Below are 17498 nucleotides of genomic sequence, written 5' to 3'. Positions count from 1 at the left end.
AAATACTAAACCTAAAGCATTAAAGGACAACCGACGCCTCCTGACAAGTTATGTCCATAATTTATAAAATCACTTCAAATGACTTCGACTGAGCGTATTTTACAAAGATTCCACAGCATATAGCTATAGTTTACGTTTTAAGACTTACACATAAATAACGCCATGGTGAATCGTTGTGTGTTGCACCAAGACAACTATTTCATATTCGCTGACACAAATTCCCAGCTGACAAATCAGCCCATTTCCAACGGAGCTTGGGCGCAATCTTCTGCATTTTCTGGGTGCTACATTGCTGTCGTTGACGTCTCGAATTGATATGGGAGGACTCCTTGAATCAATTGCAAACATTTATGCTTTCCTCTTCAGAACTATTTGAATCATATTCATAACTGGATGAGTAACAAGAAAACATCTTCTCCGAATCTGAAGCCATTGTTTTTGACGTCACGAACAAGGGGGTGGGACCTTCTGAAACTTGCCATTTCCGGATTCATTTTGAAATCATTTTTATTGGTGTTTTTCATTTAACTAAAAATATCAGCCTGCCTGATTTGGGTATTTTAGATGCTATAAAACGTTTTTCTGATGTCAGTGGGAAACAAAAAAAAATGGTGCCGGTTGTCCTTTAAATGTAGTGTGTACAAACCGCATAGCACAGTAAGAATACTACAACCCAATTTAGTAACTGTCTTTCAAATGTGAAAAATATCCCTGATCAGTTAATACATTTGTCTCAAGGAATATGGCCTTTACGATCCAAGATGGCGCCGCGGATGGCAGCCTCGGTAACACGCTCCCTAGTATTGTTCCTGGTTTTGTCATTTTCATTTGTTTTTTTGCGATCCTACGCGACTCAGTTACACGAGGGAAGAGTTACTGAGCATTGGGGAATCCACTCTTGGACTATTTTCACCGACACCAAAATCTACAAGGTTTTTCGGGGCTGCTCGCGAGCGGCGTAGCAGCTCTGTACGGAGCTTTGAGACGCCGGCGTAGGAGGGGGAAGCGAGCCGGCGTTCTCGTCAAGCTTCGGCAGCGTGGATTTCGAACGCCGCTCCCATCGATCCACCTCGCTAATCTACGCCCACTACCAAACAAGATGGACGAACTTCTGCTTCTCAAAAAGACCAATAAAATGTTTGCCCGCTTTGCTGCGCTGTGCTTCACTGAGACTTGGCTCAGTGACCGGCACCCGGATTCCGCACTACACCTACCCGGATTCCGTCTCCTTCGGGCCGACCGTGATACGGAGCAATCGGGGAAATCCAAAGGCGGTGGACTATGCTTCTACATCAACGAAGAATGGTGCACCGATGTCACGATGCTCGACGCACACTGCAGCCCTGGTTTGGAATCGCTGTCTCTCAACTGCAAGCCATTCTACTCGCCACGTGAGTTCGCTTCCTTTATTCTCGTTGCCGTGTACATCGCGCCACAAGCTAATGCTAACGCGTGTATACAAACGCTAGCAGACCATGTAAACCATCTCGAACTAAAATATCCAGAATCACCCCTGATCATTTTGGGCGATTTTAATCAAACACGTTTGAACCGTGAACTTCCCAAATATAAGCAGCATATTGACTGTTTCACCAGAGGAGAAAACATTCTAGATCATTGTTACACAGCACTCAAAGGCGCATACCGGTCTGTTGCGCATGCAGCATTGGGTCTTTCTGACCACTATTTAATCCACTTAATTCCCACATACAAACAGAAACTCAAATGTGTAAAACCGGTAGTCAAGACAGTTAAAACATGGACAGATGAAGCAAAGTTATCGCTACAAGAATGCTTAGACTGCACTGACTGGAGCGTCTTTGAAACTTCAACGGGCACATTGGATGAATACACAGACACTGTAACATCATACATCAGTTTCTGTGAGGACATGTGTGTACCAACAAAGTCCTTCCGCTCATTCAACAACAACAAGCCATGGTTCACTCCCAAACTCAGGCAGCTTAGGAAAGGGAAAGAATACGCATTTAAAAGCGGCGATCGAGCAGTTTACAAACTCGCCCGAAACAGGCTGACGAAGGAAATTAACATCGCAAAGAAAAGTTATGCGGAGAGGCTTAACAAACAGTTCTCCGCTAACGACTCTGCATCGATGTGGAATGGCCTGAAAGCAATAACAAATTATCGTTTACCTTCCCCCCAAGCAGTGTACAACAATGGTATGGCTGATGAGTTAAATACATACTTTTGCCGATTTGAAAAGGACACCACCATTTCCCCGGTCTGCCCACCATTACCAGAAACTACCGTATCTCCGCCCTCTGCCCTACAGATCCACGAACTGGACGTTAGACGGCTCTTCAAGCAGCAAAAGATCAAGAAAGCTGCAGGACCTGACAGAGTGTCCCCCTCCTGCCTGAGAGTCTGCGCTGACCAGCTGGCTCCGGTCTTCACACAAATCTTCAACAGATCCCTGGAGCAGTGTGAAGTCCCATCCTGCTTCAAACAGTCTACTATCGTCCCAGTTCCAAAGAAACCAGCACCCTCGGGATTGAACGACTATAGACCTGTCGCTCTGACGTCTGTGGTCATGAAGTCCTTTGAACGCCTCGTGCTGAACCACCTAAAGAACATCACCGGACCTCTGCTAGATCCTCTTCAGTTTGCCTACCGGGCAAACAGGTCTGTGGAGGATGCAGTCAACATCGGACTGCACCACATCCTCGACCACCTTGACAACACAGGAACCTACGCAAGGATCCTGTTTGTGGACTACAGCTCTGCGTTCAATACCATCATCCCAGAACTCCTCATCCCCAAACTTCTCCAGCTTGGTGTGTCCCCCACGATCTGCCAGTGGACCCTCAGCTTCCTGACAGGACGGACGCAACAGGTCAGACTGGGAAATATATCATCCACAACACGAACCACGAGCACTGGAGCCCCGCAGGGATGCGTCCTCTCTCCATTGCTCTTCTCTCTCTACACGAACGACTGCACCTCAACGCACCCAGATGTCAAATTCATAAAGTTCGCAGACGACACCACGGTCATCGGTCTCATCAAAGACGGCGACGAGTCTGCGAACCGACAACAAGTGGAGCAGCTGGAGCTCTGGTGCAGCCGTCACAACCTGGAGCTGAACACGCTCAAGACAGTTGAGATGATGGTGGACTTCAGGAAACATCCATCACCACAGCTACCCCTCACACTATCCAACTGCCTGGTGTCAACCGTTGAGACCTTCAAGTTCCTGGGAATCACAGTCTCCCAGGACATGAAGTGGGAGGTCAACACCAACTCTATCCTGAAAAAGGCCCAACAGAGAATGTACTTCCTGAGGCTGCTAAAGAAGCATGGCCTGCCACAGGAGGTGCTGCAACATTTATACACGGCTGTCATCGAACCCATCCTGTGTTCTTCCATCACCGTTTGGTTCGGGGCCGCCACAAAAATGGACAAAATCCGACTTCAACGGACAGTTAGGACGGCGGAAAAAATCATTGGCACCGCCCTACCCACTCTCGAGGACTTGCACACTGCAAGAATCCAAACTAGGGCGCGGAAAATCCTACTGGACCCTCTGCACCCTGCCCACCACCTTTTCCAGCTACTCCCCTCAGGCAGGCGCTACCGATCCATGCGCACCAAATCCAGCAGACATTTAAACAGCTTCTTCCCCCAAGCCATTAACTCTTTGAAGTCTTTCAACAGTAGCCAAAATGGAACTGTATAGTGCCACTTAGCAGTTTTTTTGACAACGATACTAGTGCAGCGTGTTCTACCGGAAACAAATTCCTTGTGTGTCCTACATACTTGGCAATAAAGATGATTCTGATTCTGATTCTGATTTACATACTATTTCGCAGATACTTGGGAGGAGGAAATGGAAATAGATTAAAATAACATATGCACTGTGATTTATCAAGATTGCGTCTGTTTTTAATAAGTTTTCATTGAAGGGGCAAAGTTAAAGAAATCAACATTTATTGAAAAATTGAATCACTTTCAACATTCAAAACATATTATTACACAACGAAATATTCAAGCTCAATAATACCTACTTGTGTTAAATTCCGCCAAATCATAGATGGTTTGTCCTGACCGCGCGCTCAACAAACCCCATTGACACCCTCGCCTTCACGCGCAAACAATACACGTGTACCGTCGCCGAGCACACAGACATAGGCTACCAGCAGTTGAAATTTGCATACTCGGCACGGCAGCCAATCAGAAGCCTGCTTCTTTCTTCCGGACTTTATCAAGCGTTATAAAGTCGTGCAATTGCATGTCATTTTCCAAAATAGATGCACCGAACCTCAGCCTAGAAGAAAGATTCAAAAGAAGCTAACAACATATGTGACGCTACAAAACGTAAATTTACATTAAACCGTGACTGTGAAGTGTACGTGAGACTTATGAAAGGGGCTTCGTGGCTCTTAGGAAGCAATGCAAACGTTGCATTGTGCACCACAATGACAATCGACTCCTGCAGCAAAATCTACGGCCATGCGCATTTACCGTAAATTAAGCAAGGTAGCATTTGTAGTAGGTACATTCTTCATTAAAAAAAATACTTCATGGTTGGTGGCAATGTTTTTTAATGTGATTGGTTGTCTCATTGTGCTTCAAGTTGTGAAAAAATGGGGTAGGCAACTTTTCAGTTAACTACCCTGTTGTCCACTAACTTTTTGTCATGAGTTTCAGACACTGTTTTTACTATAATTTGGACAAGTTTGTCGGGCCGGATTAAAAAGCCTAACGGGCCGTATGTGGTCCGCGGGCCGTAGTTTGCCCATGCTTGTTCTAACACGTATGAGCAACTAAAAAGGGACCCTTCCAATAGATACAAGAAAGAAATGATTGACTGTCTGCAAAAGTTAGAGAAAGGAAAACATATAGACAAACAGATGTATTTTAGATGATACCCGGGAGAGGCCACGCCATGTATCTATGGCCTGCCAAAAATACATAAAGAAGGGTTCCCCCTCAGACCCATTGTTTGTAGCATTGACTCCTCTACATACAATGTAGCCAAATATTTAAAAACTATTTTAGCTCCGTTGGTTGGTAACACAGAATGTCACGTAGAGAACACCACAGGGTTTGTAGAGAGGATCAAAGACCTCATATTGGAACCTGAGGAAACTTTGGCATCATACGATGTGACTTCTCTCTTTACATCTGTCCCAACCCCAGCAGCAGTCTCAGTGGTGAGGACGAGGCTGCTGGCGGATGTTTCTCTGCATGAAAGTACCAAACTTGAACCGGATCACATCTGCCAATTATTAGAAATCTGCCTTAATACTACGTATTTTCAATTTCGGGAAAAAGTTTATAAACAAATTCATGGTTGTGCTATGGGCTCACCAGTTTCACCCATAGTGGCTAATCTTTACATGGAAGAGATGGAGAAACAGGCCCTCACATCCTTCCCAGGGACAAAACCTAGACACTGGTTCAGATATGTGGACGATACTTTTGTCATAATTAAGAAACAAGAAATTCAATCCTTCACAGATCACCTCAACTCTGTGGACTTCAACATTAAATTTACTCGTGAGGACATTCAAGAAAACCAACTAGCCTTCTTGGATTGTAAAGTAATTATAAAAGAGGACAGAGCGCTAAAAACAGAAGTCTTTAGGAAGGCTACGCACACTGACCAATACTTACTTTTTGACTCTAACCACCCTTTACAACACAAACTAGGAGTTATCAGAACCCTCCAGCATAGGGCTAAACTAATACCAACTAGCACTGAAGGTAGAGAAAAGGAGTCAAAACATATCAGGAGAGCACTCACTAACTGTGGATACCCTCAGTGGTCATTCAACAATTGTCAGAAAGAAAGAATAGGGAATGAAACCAATAATTCTCAAGATACAAAAACGAGAGGAGTAGCAGTACCGTACATTGCAGGAGTTTCTGAAAAATTACAAAGAGTCCTTTGGCAACATAAAATTCCTACTTATTTCAAACCGATAAACACGTTAAGGCAAAAATTAGTGCATCCAAAAGATAGGCTACCAAATGAAAAACAAAGTAATGTAGTTTATTCCATACATTGTAAGAATGAAAATTGTAAAGAGCAGTACATTGGGGAAACTCAACAAATTCTCAAAAAAAAAGACTTTATCAACATCGCAGGGATAATATAAGTGGACCTCAATCGGCAGTACATTTGCACCTAAAAGCTAGCAACCACTCATTTGACGACAATGAGGTTAAAATCTTAGCGAAAGAACATAGATGGTTTGAAAGGGGGGTAAAAGAAGCGATTCTTATAAAACAACAAAATCCTTCATTAAACCGGTCTGGTGGGGTGAGGTTCAATTTGGATCGTTCATACAATAGCCTGCTTAGGCAAAACAGGTTAGGCAACTTTCGTAATGCTGATGAGGGTCGTTATGCTGATGAGGTGATACCGGTGGGAGTGGGGGTAATAGGCCACTCGTTAGTCAGGAATGTAGGAACAATCAGTGGGGCCACAGGGAGGGGTCCTCTGCCCCCCAACCTGAGAGTAGGGACCTATCATAGCTGTGTCCGGCGCCACCATGTCTGGACATTAGGGATATATAAATAGGGCCGATACGACCAGTCAGACTTTAGTTCGCTGACGAAGCCTCTTGGATAGGAGGCGAAACGTCCGCAACCTTCAAAATTGTACAGATGACGGCTGAAGAAACCTTCTCATCGATGACCTGGAATACCTTGCTCCAGAGGGCAGGCCATCTTAGTGGAATGTATTTCACCTCCAGGACCCAGCCTATCGTTGTCATGTACGCTTGAGGAGTGGCGACAGAACTCGACAGACGAAAAAAAGGAAGGGTTCGGATCCGAAATACACGATGGAGACAGTATAGTTCAATAAAGGTTTTACTGAGACACGCAGGGCAAAAACAGAAGGTAAGGCAACCAAACAGACGAGCAGGACCAACCTGTGTACTGCTGGGTGGCAGGGTAACGAGAGAGAGAATACACCGGCGAGGACCGAGCGGGAATGGGTGGCTTTTATAGCCAGAAGGCACAATCAAAGGGATTAGAATCAGGTGAGTGAGCCCGGAGAGCAGGGAGGGGAGGGGCGCGCACCTGACGCCAATTAGGATGTGACACTCGTGACATCACACATCCCCCCCCCCTTGAGACCGACATCCTCGGCGGGGTGAAGGATGCGAAGCAGGCAAGGAGTCTTGGCGCTTGCCAGCCCTGTGGACCACAGAAAAGTTAAAGGCCTGCAGACTCAAAAACCAGCTGGTTACTCTGCTGTTGGTCTGCCTGTTTCTGGCCATCCATTGTAGAGGACCATGATCAGAGACCACCATGAAACGTCTTCCCAGGAGATAGAAGCGCAATGACTCCAAATCCCATGTAATGGCAAGACACTCCTTTTCCGCTGTGGAATAGTTCTTTTCCCTGGGCAATAGCTTTCTTCTAAGGTAAAGGATGGGATGTTCCTCTCCTCCATGTACTTGCGAGAGTACGGCCCCCAGACCAACTTCAGATGCATCAGCTTGAATAATGAAGTCCTTACTGAAGTCTGGTGCCACCAGGATCAGACTGGAGCACATCGCCTGTTTCAGTTTGATGAAGGCCATTTCGGCCTCTGGGCTCCATTTCACCAACCGGGAGTGTTTTTGGGTCGTCAATTCTGTCATGGGGGCTGCTATAGTAGCAAAGTCAGCACAAGAACGACCTCACCTGCTTTTTGGAAAGGGGGTGGGGCCAATCTTGTATCGCCCGTAATTTTGCTTCTTGAGGCTTCACCAGGCCCCGTCCTACAGTGTAGCCCAGGTAGTTGGTCTCGCCAAATGCCAACCTGCACTTCTTCAGGTTTGCTGTGAGACCTGCTTTTCTGAGGGAGTCAATCACAGCTTGCACTCGGGGTAAGTGACTCTCCCAGTCGGGACTCTGTGTGACAACATCATCCAAGTATGGTGCTGCATACCTCTTATGGGGGGTGAGAATCCGATCCGTGGGGCCAAAACTCTCTCTGGGTGAAGCCATCTTAGTGGAATGTATTTCCCCTCCAGGACCCAGCCTCTCGTGACATCACAACGTGCCTGTAGCTGATGACCAAATGACGACTCTGCTTCATCATGACCGGCATGCACTCGTTCGAAGTTACAATGAGAACCAAAACAAACCATGCCGCACTACTCAAACAGTAAATAACACATCTCCAAATGGCATAACACTCCCAGGTTTGGGTCTTTGGAGAATTGCAATTTAAACCAAGAATGGGATATTGCAACAATTTAAACCAAGAATGTGATATTGAGCCAGTTTCACTCATTCACATTTAATGTTAAAATAAAGGTTCCAGCAGATAAGCAAACAAGTATTTTAACCTGTATTTCAATTGCATTCTAAGATCTATCTGTGCATTTTCAAGAGTGCTTATGGTTGCCAGTGAGATGGTGCTTTGGCTTCACCGTTTAGAGGTTTAGGGTTCAAATTTCAGCAGTGTGACATCCGTATGTTCCCAATGTGCTTGTGTGACTCAATGTTCCTCTGGATTAATGTAGGAAAAATGACTGGCAGACACACTAACTATTTTCCAGAGGGATACATGGAATGGCCATGTGTCAAAATTCTTACACCTGGATAATGCAACTGCCTCTGTATCATATTAATTCATTATCCTGCATGTTTGTCTCACCAAGGGAACAACATCCAAGTCATTTGTCCAGACTTTTTCTCCGGTTTGCCAAATCTGGAATCCCTGGACCTAAGCAAAAACCAACTGGATGATGATTCATTCAGCCAAAACCAGCTGTCTGTGAGTAGCCTAGTACCTACACGACTTTCCAGTTCCTCAAAATAGTGTCCTCATGAAAAAATGTCCACGTACCTTATGACTGAAATGTCATACAGTAGAGATCATGAAAAGTAATGATGCCTGGCACCAACAGTTCCAGTAAAATTGGTGCCTTTTAAAGCCAAGGGGGAAAAACTGAACATTTAAAACCACACCAAAGGCAGCTTTTTGATAACAGAGCCACCTTGATGAAGTTATTTCAACATAGGATGGGCATCTCTTTTTCCTTACAACTTTTGAATGTCTTTATTTCAAATTCAAAACGGTTCTTGCATCTCATTAAAATCAAAGGCCGTCTCAATCGTGTATGATTACAATAATTTTAGAGTAAGTGCTGGGAATTACATTAACTCATCCTTTCTAAGAATAATCTTGCGCCTAACCTCAAATTGACCACAGGACAAAGGCACACAAAGATCCCGACCACAACTCAAGTGGCCGACTCTTTTCCGACCAATCATTGCACACCACCATTTGATGCCATTGGCTACGGGGACTTGTTGGAAAACAGCTGCAGCCAATGACGTGGAGGAAAGGAAAACTATTTTGGGTGGATTTTTTTTCACCCCCTGCTCACGTCCCAGTAATGACAGAGGACTGATGGACCGGCTCGAGGGACACTGCGATGGATCCAGTCCACAGCTTTGAGATGACATGCATCAACCACGGCGGCTTTCGCTCAATGCCACATTGATAGGCTGTACCAAAAATACGAATGATACATGGGATGGGGAACATGCACGTTGGCATTCTTTCACTTTGTTCAGTTCTTTGAACTCTGTGATTCCATTTACAAGAGGAAAATGATGGGAGTTTAAAACAAGCATCTATTTTGTGCAGTGGCCCTTTCACTGCTCTTTTTGATGTGTGCTCTTTAGAACTTGACCTCTCTGAAGAAACTGAACTTGGATGGAAACCGGCTGACAGTGACCCCCACGCTGCCGCGGGCTCTTGAAGAACTGACCGTCAACAACAACAAGATTCACAAGCTCTCCGCTCATTGTCTGGCAGTTAGACATTGTGTCTCGGTAAATTAAAGCGCAAACACGTTTCCATATGCAAAGTGCGTAGTGATGAGAGGTTTGCTGCCTTTCGGGTTGACAAACCTGTTGAGGATGGAGATGGAAGGGAGAAGCCTGGATGAGAGTGCTGTGCCATATCAAGCATTCAAACCACTCAAGGGTCTTCGTCACCTCAGCCTGAACAACAACTGATTCCGTTCTCTGCCCAGAGGTCTTCCCCGCTCCCTGCAGGTGCAACCCTTCTTCTTTCAAACAGTTCAACCACTCCCACTGCATTTCCAATTGATTCTGATTTTTTTTCCATTCCAGTTTTTTAGAACAGTTTATGGTAGTTTTTATTATTTTTGTTGTAGTTTGGAAATTCTCTCTTTGAGACTACTGATTAACAGTGGCGGGCCGTGGATTTCATCGCTAGGCCTTCAGTAGTGCTACATCTGAATCAATCCAGACTGAAAAAAGTGTAGTGTGATTTATTACAAGTCCACTAGGGCGTACCAGTAGCCAGGAAATAACTGACCGAACTTTCTGAATGATGGCAATTTTTTTCTTGCGAAGTCTGTCTTGAAAATGGCTTTAACAGTAAATCTGCAACCAAATCAATTTCTTCTTCTCCTCCAGCCATTGTGGGTTGACAAAACCGCTATTAAATCAACAATATAATTGCCTATGCAGCTCACTGGCCAGGGCTACAGTGTGCTAGCTTTGGCCAGTATGCTCTTGTTACTAACGGCTAGAGATAAGTGCAGTTTTCGCAAACTACGATTGGCTAATGAGTAGCCAATCAGATGACTAGCCAATCATAATTTGCGAAAGAGTTGTCTGCCCTGGTGTCCGCTAACTTTTTGACATGAGTTTCAGACACTGCTAAGATTTAGGGTTTCAAAAACTGATTTGGTGGTCACGCTAAGAATGTATGTCGAGGGTGGGGGCCAACTAGGTAATGGCTCTCATACCTCTACCTGAGGCACCGCCTCCGTACACGTAAAAAATATTTTTCAGGGCTATGAAAATGGGCCAGTTGCCTTTTACATCCAGTACATGTGTGTGTGCGCGTGTGTGCCTGTGTGTGTATACGTGTACGTGTGCGTGTGTGTGTGTGTGTGTGTGTGTGTGTGCGTGTGTGTGTGTGTGTGTGTGTGTGTGTGTGTGTGTGTGTGTGTGTGTGTGTGTGTGCGTGCGTGCGCTGCAGCTTCCAAGGAGAGGATTGTTGTTGTTGGAGGAGAGGGTGTCTGCTCATTAATATCATGTGTTTGTACCTCTGCTGAGATTCCTGGCCGAGCTTGTTAATGCAAATCAGGTGCACTCAACAAGTCTGAACTGCTACTTCCAAGTGGTCTTGCCAACAAATATATATATTCCACAATTTGGCAGCAAAATCCTAGTTTGTTTTTTTTTTACAGGAGACTTGAATTGTTGGAGCTCTCTTCCAACCACGTAACATCAATGGCCATGAATCTTCCTCGCCATCTGCTCGATCTGAAGCTGCAACCCAACAACATCAGCCGCATCCCCGCTCACATGTTACGCCACCTGCGGCCTGGCCTGCAATTACTTGGTCTATCTCACAACGCCTTGAGGGATGAGAGGATTGAACAGGGCTCTTTTGTCGGAATGTTCCGCTCGCTCGTTGAACTCCTGTTGGACGACAACTGCCTCAAGGAGGTCCCACGCTGGGTTCGACAGTTTAAGAACCTGCAAGTACGGTGGCTGGACAAGAACTATATCAGGTGGGACTGCAGTCGCATTCAATTTTTATTGCTAACAGTGAGAAGTTTTTGTCTCTGATAAAATGATTCAAAAAGTTAATTCTGTTGGGTCAATTATAAAGCCAGTGTTTGTGATGAATAAAACGTATAATTTGTTTAAATGGAATCTAATAAAAAAACTAAAAGGAAGGAGAAAGAAAAAAAAAGTTACATTAACTCATTCACTGCCATTTTCGAATTTATTTGGAAATTAAAAATATGACATAAATCGCCATTCCCAAATTTGTTCGGGTTTTGTTTTTTTCTTGTTTGGGTCAGTCCTCTGGCAAGTTTTTTCCTTCCACAAAGGGGCAGAATTTCCCTTTTTTCCATGTTAGCTCTTTGTTTCAGCTTCAGCTGTTGTTAAAGCGCTATACAAACGAATATGTATATATTGCATTGTATTTTGGACAGCCGCCCTCATTTCAACCTGATATAACTCCAGGCCCATATTAATTAGGAATTAACTTTTTTATGATCAAAGAAGAGGGTCTAATGTTTCTTCCGTTGCATTGAATGTTTATGTCGACCTAAAACTCAATATTCTGTGAGTCCTGGAATTTGAGTGACAATGACAAAAACCGGCGCTGGAGTGGACAAAATTTTGCATGTCTGGCAGTGAATGAGTTAGTATAAAAAATAGATTAGATTAAATTTGATGAGCCTTTATTTGTCTCACAGTCGCGAAATTCACATTTCACAGCAGCAAAAACAAAATACAGGAGCTGCTGTTAAGGCAGCCACTCTTGCGGCTCCATCTTGAAGTCAAAAACAAAACCAAGAAAAAGACAAAAAAATAACTATGTGACACAACACAAAACAATACCTTGCATTTAGGGTACTAACTAAAATTAACCACAATCATGAGAAATCCATACTTATTCTAACCTTGGCTTGGATTTGTTCTATGTTGTGTTTTCAGGCAGGTGAGGCGCGCTGGGCAGTGTGTCATCCCCAAAATTCTGCCTCCACCTTGACCTCTATACGCTCTAGAAAATAACCTGTTGGAGGCTGCCAAGATTTCTCCCAATGTCTTCTCTTGCCTCGCAGATGTTGAAGGACTTGTTATCTATCCTCAACAAGGGGATTTACCAGAAATCTAGACGTCAAGATGATCTCACTAGAATGTAGTCTGAAAGTGATTGGAAAAAGGAGAGGCGTGTCAAGGTTGAACAATTTCTAGTAGCATTGCTGAAATCTACTCAAGATGGCGTGGCCACCAAAAAAATGTGCTGGATGTGTTCACATGGTAGCGTTGACATATGTATATTCAGAGCAGTTCATGTGATTTTTAAAAATCAATATTATGGCAACATATTAAAGAGAAAAAAAGAGCACATACAAATAGTATACCCTACATCAAATTTGGGGGACAGGGGAGCCCATTAGATTTTCATCTAGCATATGAAGTCAGTTAACGTAGCTTTATCCTTTCCGCCACATATGTTGCTCAATATGCCCACATTGTAAGTCGCTGCAATGTCTCCGATTTCCACGTGAAAATATTTCCAACTCTTGTCACTTTCCCCCAGCAACAATTACCATAACTCTGTGTCTGTGTGTGTGTGCGTGTGTGTGTGTGTGTGTGTGTGTGTGTGTGTGTGTGTGTGTGTTTGGATTATTTAGTTTTTTTATTTTGCGCTGTTAAAAATGAAAAATAATTGAAAAAAAAAATCTCAGACATTTTCCCCATGATTCTGGTCAATGACGTGTTTTTGGCCTGATTTATGATCATGTGATCTGGACATTCCGAAATGCAAGTTATTTCCCACTTGGGCCTACCCAAACAACATTGGTTTTAAGTTTTATGTACCAAAAATTGCCAAGTACAAACAATGAGGGAGGTCACAATCCACCACAAGCACTTGGAAACGTCAATGGAGAAAGTTGGAAAATACTGTATTTTCCGGTGTATAAGGCGCACCCAAAAGCCTTTATTTTCTTGAAAAGTAGACCCTGAGCCTTGTACAGTGAGACCTCAACTTACAAACACCTCAACTTACAAACTTTTTGTCTTACAAACGTCAAATTTATGAAAATTAAACCTTATAATAAGCACTATTTAATACACACCCACCACGGCTGGCGGAGTGATCTTCGGCGGAAGCACACGACCGAACAGCACCAGAGGTTAAGTTACCAACAGTCCTTATGGAAGGTGACTCTCCTTCCATAAGCCATCAACGACCATCAAAAAGGTAAATAAAACTTTATTTTACAGCACAGTTTATTTCTTTAATTACAGTCGTCATGTAATGCACCTCTCTTTCCAAACAGCAATTCCCTTTGACCTTCGACCTCCAACGCCATTCCATCAAGCCATAAATGACCATCACAAATATAAATAAAGTGACTTTATGATACAATGCAGTGTATTTATTTCATTACAATACAATAGCACATTTATTATACATAGAATAAGTTATGTTGTGTGTAGTTTTAAGGCTTCATTAGTTGAAAAGTATATTTTATGGAAACCCGGGAACGGATTATTCCCATTTTAATTGTTTCCTATGGGAATTTTTTTTTTAGATACACACTTTTCGCCTTACACACTCTGTCTGGGAACCAATTAAGTTCGTAAGTTGAGGTCTCACTGTATATGTATAAGGGGTGCACCTTATATGTGAAGTAATATTTAGCCAAAACAGGTCTCACAACTACTGTCAGCAGCCACCATTTCCCCCTCTAGAAGAATTCGTGCGTAACCCCAGCCTTTACTGTAGCACCTTATAATGTGGTGTGCCTTATATTTGGAATTTATTTCTATATATATGTATTATTTTTGGAAAACGTTTTTTATTCATTGAATGTGCGCCTTATAGTCCGGTGCACGTGTTATGGGGAAAAAGTTTGAAAACGCACCATTCATTGTGGGTGCGCCATACACTCCAGTGCGTCTTATACGCCGGAAAATATGGTAGTTAAAAAAAAAAAGTGCTTGACAAAAAAGTCACTGAATACCTGTGATTAAGTTGACTACAATTCACAGACATCTGTTTGACATTCCCCCACTGTAAATAGGCATTGGAATACTGAAATAAATACATATAAGGAAAAAGTTTGAAAATACACTATTCATATACTCCGGTGCGCCTTATACACAGGGAAATACCATACGTAATTCCACTATATGTGGATAAAGTCCTGCAAAATTCAAGGTCATGCTTCTCAGTGACACGTACCGAAACGCAAATGAACATCAAAGAGGTGAACACCTGACAAAAACGTATTTTTTAAAGAACAGAATGTCAATATGTGCATATTTATCTTGTTGCACTTTTTTTTTGGAATGAGAAAATGTTACGCAGATTTGTCAACAACCTCATTTCTCCCGCCCCTCATTTTACTACTTTTTGTCTCACGATGACCAGACAAATCTATTTTCGGAAGAGCCTAGTCTGTGTGATCTGAGTGTAAGCTTGGACTCAATTTTTGGCCCTTTTGCCATTTGGTTTCGTGGGTTCGGATTGGTGGATGGGTTTCTGTTTTGGTTTGGTGATCATGCCACTCTGTCAGTACGTGGCTTATCTCCTTCAGACGATCATCTATTTCGCCCCTGTGATTAGTTGTCTTCTGTTTAAATATTTATTTTTCTTCACTTTCATTGGTTCATTGCCACTTTAGTGTGTATTTTATTAGTTTTTTGTTTTTACATTAGAGACCCTGATTGATGCTGAATGTTGACATTTCATAATGCTCCTATAAGGTAGAACCAGCATAGGACCAATGAGGAAAAAACAACTGTTTGATGAATTTAGCAATAGTTCATATGGAATCTCTTATTTATTTTCTCATGACTGCATGGTACTCGGTCCAAGAAAAATCACACGCATTGCTTGACATTATAATTAGCCGATGCACGCTCAATCCAACAAATACTTCATGTGGGCAGAGGCTGCTCTGCAAATGGGTTTTGACATACCACCCTGCCCTGTGCACGTGTCCTCGAAGGGCAAGTCAGAAATAGGATTGGGACTACAAAATGCTGGTCCTTATGCTGTAAATTCAAGTTTGTAAATTAGAGACAGTCTCCTGCAGATTCCTAAATCAACAAGCAGAGCAGAATTGAGTTTGAATAAAGCCCCTCTGAAAATTCTATGGGGTCCATTTTCTCCCGTTTACATTTATACACTTTCTGAGTAAATCACATGTTACATTTCTCGTTTTCTGCCTTGCGATGTGGCACAGCTTCCATTCTACATAATTGTACACTATTTTTTTGCCAACACGAGATTACTGCTGGAGAAACTGCTCAGTCCCATTGATGCGGCTTTCGCTGCGCTTTGAAGCTGAGGTGAGCTGCTTCACTCAAAAAAAAAAAAAAACAAAAAAAAAAAACGCAACCAAAGTGTATTAGCACTCATTCCCATCTCCCCGTCATTCTCCTATGGTCTTAAAAGTATGTGGTATTTTTAAAATCTGACCATTTTGTCATCCATCATAATGTATGTGAGTGCCCACATCTGATGCAGCAGCAGTTTAATTTATCATGGCAACCTCGACTGTCACACAAATTCAGGAACTGGTGATTCACCAAATGTCGACACAGAGAAATCAATTGACAAAATTGCGTAAAATACAAAACAAAAATTACAAAGTACAAAAAATGAGGGTGGTAACAAGGCACTCGCAAACGTCAATGGAGAAAATGAGAAAATACCGTATTTTCCAGTGCACAACTTAAGGCGCACCTAAAAGCCTTGATTTTCTTGAAAAGATGACCCTGCGCCTTATTCGCAGGTGCACCTTATATGTGAAGTAATATTGTGCCACAACAGGTCTTGTAACTTCTGTCAGAAGCCACCAACTCCATTTCCCTCTCACAGAACTATGTAGTGAAATATGTAGTTTGTTTCCTCAAAATGAATAGGTAAACCGTGTCTTGTGTCATTTCCTCTCAGATGGAGCACATTCAAGATATAAAGACTGGCATTTCAGATAATTTGGTCTTGGAATATGTGATTTGATCATCATCATCCAAAGATGTAAATTAGTGGTTGCATTAATACAATAAAGCACAGTGAGAGATAAATAGTATTTCATTTGGATGCCGAGCTCCACACTAACATCATAGTCAACAAAACCACAGGAAGGGAGCAACATAAAGTCATTTGATAACAAAAAATACATAAAAAAAAGAAATACATGTTTGAGGAAGGTGTCTGGAGAGGACTTCATCCAAAATGTCTTCCTGCCAATCTCTAAGTGTAGCAACAGTCGGTTGTCTACTGTAGGGTGGGACAGGAAGTCAAAATGAATTAGGTTGTGAGGCAAATATTATGATGTGACTTTCAAAAGTCCAGGACGGTGACGCTCAGATTCAGAATGCAGTTAGTTGAAAAATGATTTGTGGCTGCTCGTTGGACAAGGTGAGGAAAGCTCCCAGATGGTGCGGCTCGCCAAACCAACTCATTTGGGTTCTGGCAACCCACAGAAGAAATCAAAGAGCCAATGGATGAGTATTTTCCTCCTACCGGAACAAAATCAAATAGAAAGTGGCAAGTCGTGTTAATCATCACAATCCCACAAATATATTTGACTCCTCTTCCTAATGAAACCCTCATGTGACACCATGTCCTCACCAAGGATTACAGTACTGTGGTGCGAATCCACAATGTAGGCTACTGCATTGGGGAATTGACAAAAATAAAGCAAGGTCTGATTTTTAACTTTTTTAATCTTGAACTTGGATTTTGTTTGGCGTAAAACCAGTTTGCCTGAAGTAACAAATAAAGCGCTTAGTGGAAATATAGTTAGAAGCCACATTACACATTAATCACAATACATATTGTGGGTTGTACAATTCAACATACGAAATCCCAGTGGGAGTATTATGAGACATTTGGATATGGATTGGATTGGATTAGCCTTTATTAGTCTCGCAGCGGAGAAATTCATATTTCACAGCAACAAAGTGATGAAAGTAAGAGGAAAGGAAATTAAGGA

General features: G+C 42.8%; 1 pseudogene across 1 annotated transcript; it reads left to right on the top strand.

Annotated features, from left to right (window-relative positions):
- The first annotated feature begins 8363 nt into the window (after window positions 1–8363).
- Window positions 8364–15630, top strand: LOC148903093 (extracellular matrix protein 2-like; annotated as a pseudogene). Its single transcript, XR_016115971.1, has 7 exons — window positions 8364–8373; window positions 8628–8743; window positions 9661–9784; window positions 9854–10035; window positions 10477–10544; window positions 11205–11568; window positions 12481–15630. The product of XR_016115971.1 is annotated as an extracellular matrix protein 2-like (transcript).
- Window positions 15631–17498: the final 1868 nt, after the last annotated feature.

Source organism: Hippocampus bargibanti, linkage group LG01 (assembly GCF_051943395.1).
Source record: "Hippocampus bargibanti isolate YZ-2025 linkage group LG01, ASM5194339v1, whole genome shotgun sequence".
Lineage (NCBI taxonomy): Eukaryota > Metazoa > Chordata > Actinopteri > Syngnathiformes > Syngnathidae > Hippocampus > Hippocampus bargibanti.
Note: the sequence above shows the minus strand (reverse complement) of the source record. Positions and strands in the feature narration are given on the sequence as shown.